We start from the raw sequence: 5,477 nt of genomic DNA on the forward strand, positions 1-5,477 counted from the left end.
TGGAAAAAAAAAAAAAAAAAAAAAAAAAAAGCAAAACAGTTGCATATTTTTTCTCTACTTGATATTAGAATAATTTCTTCATAAAAAATAAAGGATAGATGAAGGGACAGAGAAAGAGTAAACCATTTAGGGGCTGTGTGTGAAAAGAGAAGGGAACATAGACATAGTTTGGGGAAATACCAATAATAAGTGAACACGGGAAAAGGGATCCAAGAGGTACACAGGAAATAGAAGGGTGTCATGGAATGGAAACGAGAGAACAAAGAGCTCTGTGGAAGGAATGGTTAATGGGTCAAGTGCTCAGTAGAAGCCTGGGAGCAGGCAGGCTAAAGGTGATATTGGATTTGGCCCCACGTCATAGATTTGGTGGCTTGGGAAGGGCAGAAACCTATTGATGCTGTACGGAAAATGAGGATGCAGATCTAATAGTCTCTGCGGGCTCTTTTGTCAAATAATTTTATTTGTAAGGGAAGGAAAGAGGAAGAAACTCATCACCAAACAGGGTCTGAGGAGGTCCCCCTTTCTGATGATATGGGGCTGTCCACTTGACCAGGTAGGTTCTTGACATATCATTGCAGGAAAGCATTTCAGGATGCATCAGAAAGAGGCATAGACAGATTTCTTAGGCAATGTCAAAGGGGTGCACTCAGAGAGGAAGAGAGAAGGTGCTGGAAGGGAAAGGCCCACTGTGGTCTGGTTTGGTGGTATATATGTGATCTTGGAGTATCTTTAAGATTGTTTTGAGTTATTTATTTATCATTTACATTCTCTCAGGTTGCTCATCAGTGAACAAAAGCAAAATGACTTCATCAACTAGATTACAAATACAAACTATTTATATATATTTGAGGTTTAGAAAGATGGTACCCAATTAATGGTACTGTTTCTTTGAGAATGGAAGCCTTTGAGATATGCAGATCTATAGCATCGGCAAGACAAACAAAGGCCAAATTTTTGGATTTCTAGTATCTTGAAGACTGTTAGAAATTTAGGAGCAAAGAGGCTGGAGGGGAAAACAAGTAAAAGATCATCTTAAAAGGTCACTTTAAGGAACTTGGATTATATCTCGAAGCTGCAAGTATTTTTAGGTAGTAGAGTTTCCTCAAATTACATTTTCCTCAAAGCTACAATTTTATCCACTCCTTTCTACCTGTCTTTACTCCTTCTACCCTTCTCCAGACTTATGAAAGTTCTTGTTTTTATTTAAGGAGAATGAGCCGAGGATCTTCATGGCCTTCACCACAGACAGATACTGCTCCTTTTTTTTTTTCTCAAATGGGTAGAAGCAAGGTTAAGTTGGCCTACACGGATTTGCTTTTCTTCAGGGTAGGCAGGTGACTGATTTTTGTGATAGGAAGCCTCAGGGATGGCAAGATCACAGCTTAGAATGGATCATGATAATGAGCTGCTTGGGGGTGTATGTGAATATTTGCAGTCATCTCTGAGGATGGGGCTAGCAGCTGATCAGGAACAAAAGAATGACTGGCATCTCTGGAGAAGATGTGCTGAGGTTTGCCACCACACACCTACACTGGTGACAGCCCACAGCGGTGACCTCTGTTGCCTTCTCCTCTTTCTGCCTGCATATTTCCTACTTAATCTTCTACAGCATGGTTTTAGCTGCCAGCAGAAAACTGGATTTCGAAGTCGAAATCAAAGTCTTTGCACAACCTCCTAAGCAGCCAGTGTGTTATAACAATGCCCACGTCAGTCCTTATTTGTTTTGCAAACATGAATGCGCTGAGCCTTGGTTTCTTCATCTGTGAAGTTAGGACAGTAATGGCCACCTCATACGGTCCGTATGAGGAATAAATAAGCTAACATATGTCAAACCCCTTTTTCGAAGTTTAGTTCAAGTGCTTGTTTAATAGTAGTTCCTTTTTCCAACTTTACCAAACTCTGTAATTTTCCCTAAACTCTCATGTTTTTCACCTTTTTGGAGTAACTAATCATATTCTTTTGTAATTGGATGGGTTAGCCTCAGAACACATTTTCCCGTAGAAAATAATGCAGATAGTGCGCCATGGTAACCATGTGACTCTCGGTTATCAGAGCACCAGATGTGCTAAGTGGAGCGTGTATGTACTTGGAGCCAGTGTGCTGTCCCATTTCTATCTAATTCAAGGGCGTGCACTGGGCTGGAACTTGGGAACAAATTAATTCTAAGTGGTTTTCAGGTTCATCAGATTTAAGGCAATGTTTTCAAATAATATTTTTCATAGAGCTAATTACCAGATCGTCACAAGCTAACATCCATGCTTGGGTAAAGATTTTATCACATCAGGCCACATCCACAGGCTGATCATTCTCCAAACGCAGCCTGGTGTTTTGCTATGTTGCAAGTACATTAATCAGGCAAAATGGGGTATAAAACATGTTCTTCTAGTTACAGTAACAAGTGGTCATAATAAGTGTAACTTGAACAAATAACCATGCCTATGTAAACACACAAGTGGTGATCAGATTGCCAGAATAGATGAGAGGACTTATTCAGTCAGAACAGGAAAAGTAACGAGTGAGCCAAGAAGAGAAAGAATTCCAAATCCACTTAGAAGTTGTGCGTCTTCTAGTCAAGCACAGTAAGGACAAAATGACACTCATTACATTAGGTTTGACCTACTCAAACTGTCACCCATTCTTAACGAAGAGCTATCCATTCGCTCATTCACTGGTGTTATGGAGACCACTGTTTCTATCTCTTTAAGAAATGGGCCCCACCAACTACCCTCCTTTGTTCCTTATTTTCAGCTCGAGCCTCTCCATTGACTGTCCTCTGGCCAATGTACGGGTTTGGCACCTCCACCTTAGAAATACTCAAACTCACTCCAGGGGTCTGTGTTAAAGCTCCCCCTTCTCTCACCTTTCCCATTGCTTCTTCACCCTTACCTTAATCGCCAATTTTTTTTTAACATATCCAGTTTTCTTAAATATACTTTCCCATGGCATTTTAAGCAACACACAAGCATATAATCAATAACAACATATAACAGCCATGGAGTGTCTCCTTCCATGAACTACAAAAATGTCACCAAAAACACAGTGATGTCTTTATCTGACACTTTGAACAGGGAAGTAAGTGTAGTACAATGGTCCTCAACTGAGTAACAGGGAAGTAAGTGTTGTACAATGGTCCTCAACTGAGTAATTTTGTCCCCTTTCCCAGGGGACGTTTGAAAAAGTGTGGAGAGATTTTGCTACAACTAGGACCAGGTATATGCCACTGGCACTTGATGGGTGGAGACTAACATTCTCCAATGCACAGGATAGCACTTTGCAACAAAAATTTAGCATTTTCCAACCTGAAATGTCAATAAAGCTCAGCTTGAGAAATCCTAGAGTAACACTTGAAATTTCCATTTGTCTATTATATTTCATAAGCCAAATTGAATTTTGATGAACTAAAACAAAAGCTACAGATTTCTCAACCTTCAAAATCTAAAAATAGAACCACAGTTTAAGTGATGCCATTTCAGTATTGCTCCTGGGAAGGTCTGGTTTGCTTTAGTCTGGTGTCAAATATATTTGATTTAGGAGGGCATATTTGAGTTGAAGGGAAAAAAGAACACAAACAAAATTAAAGGGAGGTAAGAGATGGAGTGAGGGAGAGGAAGAGGAGAAAAAGAGGAGTAAAAATTAAAAATAAATGACAAAAATGAAAAATTCCCAGCAAGGTTGGACAAAAAGAAAACAAAAACCAGTAAACTTGAAGTGAGGCTAATTGAGATTATACAGTCTGAGAAGAAAGGAAGAAAGAAAGAAAGAAAGAAAGAAAGAAAGAAAGAAAGAAAGAAAGAAAGAAAGAAAGAAAGAAAGAAGGAAGGAAGGAAGGAAGGAAGGAAGGAAGGAAGGAAGGAAGGAAAGAAAGAAAGAAAGAAAGAAAGAAAGAAAGAAAGAAAGAAAGAAAGAAAGAAAGAAAGAAAGAAAAGGAAGGAAAAAGAAAGAAAGAAAGAAAGAAAGAAAGAAAGAAAGAAAGAAAGAAAGAAAGAAAGAAAGATGAAAATAAAAGAAAAATGAACAGAGCTTAGAAGACCTCACTCTGGGGAGATGGGGCAGAAGGATCACGCATTGAAGCCCAGTTAGACAACTTGGTGACTTAGCAAGAACTTGTCTCAAAATCAGATCAAATCAGACTGAGGATGGCCTTAGGTTGAAGTAAAAAAAATATAAGAATTCCCCTACACAATGAGATGTTTGTGCAGAGTGGCTGATATATGTTAACATCAAGGAATTCCTCCTCTTGAGAACCAAGAATTCTTTTAAAGAAATAGGAAAGTTTTTCAAGCATTGCACTAGTGTCTGTTTTAGTCATTTTTCTGTTTCTGGGACAAAATATTTGACATTTACAACTTAAAGGATGAAAGGTTTATTTTGGGTCATGGTTTGAGAAGTTTCTCTGCACGGTTGGCTGGCTCCAAGACAGAAACCGCACGGCAGAGAGGCATAGCAAGAGGAAAGCAGCTCACTTCATGGACGCCAGGAAAAGGAGAGGAAAAGAGCCAGAGAGCAAAGGGCCAATCCCCAAGGCCCCATGACCCACCCAGACTTATCCACAAGAGACCCTCACTAATCTCCCTGGCATCTCTCAAGCCAATCAAGTTGACAATGAAGATTAACCATCACAGTGACATTTTCCCCCTTTCCAAAAAACACAAATGAAGCCTTCTAACACAGATTTCAGAGAAAGCCCATCATAACTTTGCGTTTTCATAAAGTTTGAAGAAACAATAGAATTTCAAACAGTTCGGTTATAAAAGTGTCACGCATCAAAAGAGTACGTACCTCGTGCAACATCTCCAGCACCTTCAACCTCCATCACCTGGTCAGTCTGTTTGGAATCTTTTTAAACATTTAACTGTGTGATTTCCTGCCTCAGTTTCCTCCCACATACACCCCCAGCCCCCATCCTTTTTAGGGGCTTATATTATCTTATCTCATTTCTTTCTGGGAAGCATTTTGGGCTTGGTATCCAGCTAAGCATGAAGGGGTATACTAGGTAAGCTGTGGTATTTTCCTCTAGTCTGTCTGGTTTTCACTCTGGACACCCCATAGCAGCATCTTCACATAAAATGGCTTTGACTACTAGCCCAGCCCAGAAGTTGCTCCTTCGTCTTCTTCAGACTCTTCACCACATTTTTTTAAATTCTGACTTTTGCTCTCCTTCATTTCTTATTTTCTAACTCAATGCAAACTGATGTTTCTCCCATAATTTATTCAAAATTGATGATTTATTAAACCCAATGGCAACTTAGTTCCTTTTGAATATGTAGTAGCAGACAGGAATAGGAATACATGCTTCTTGTAAAAAATCAAATCAGAGCTGGACATGGTGGTGCACATTGTAATCCTTGCACTCAGAAAGCAGAAGCAGGAGGAGCACCACAGTTTTGAGGCCAGCTTGAAACATACAATGAGTTCAAGCCAGGCCTGAACTACATAGTGAGACACTGTCTCAACGAAACGAAACAAGTGAGAATGAA

The sequence above is a fragment of the Fukomys damarensis genome, unplaced genomic scaffold (genome assembly GCF_012274545.1).
Source record: "Fukomys damarensis isolate Sample0158 unplaced genomic scaffold, DMR_v1.0_HiC HiC_scaffold_19, whole genome shotgun sequence".
Lineage (NCBI taxonomy): Eukaryota > Metazoa > Chordata > Mammalia > Rodentia > Bathyergidae > Fukomys > Fukomys damarensis.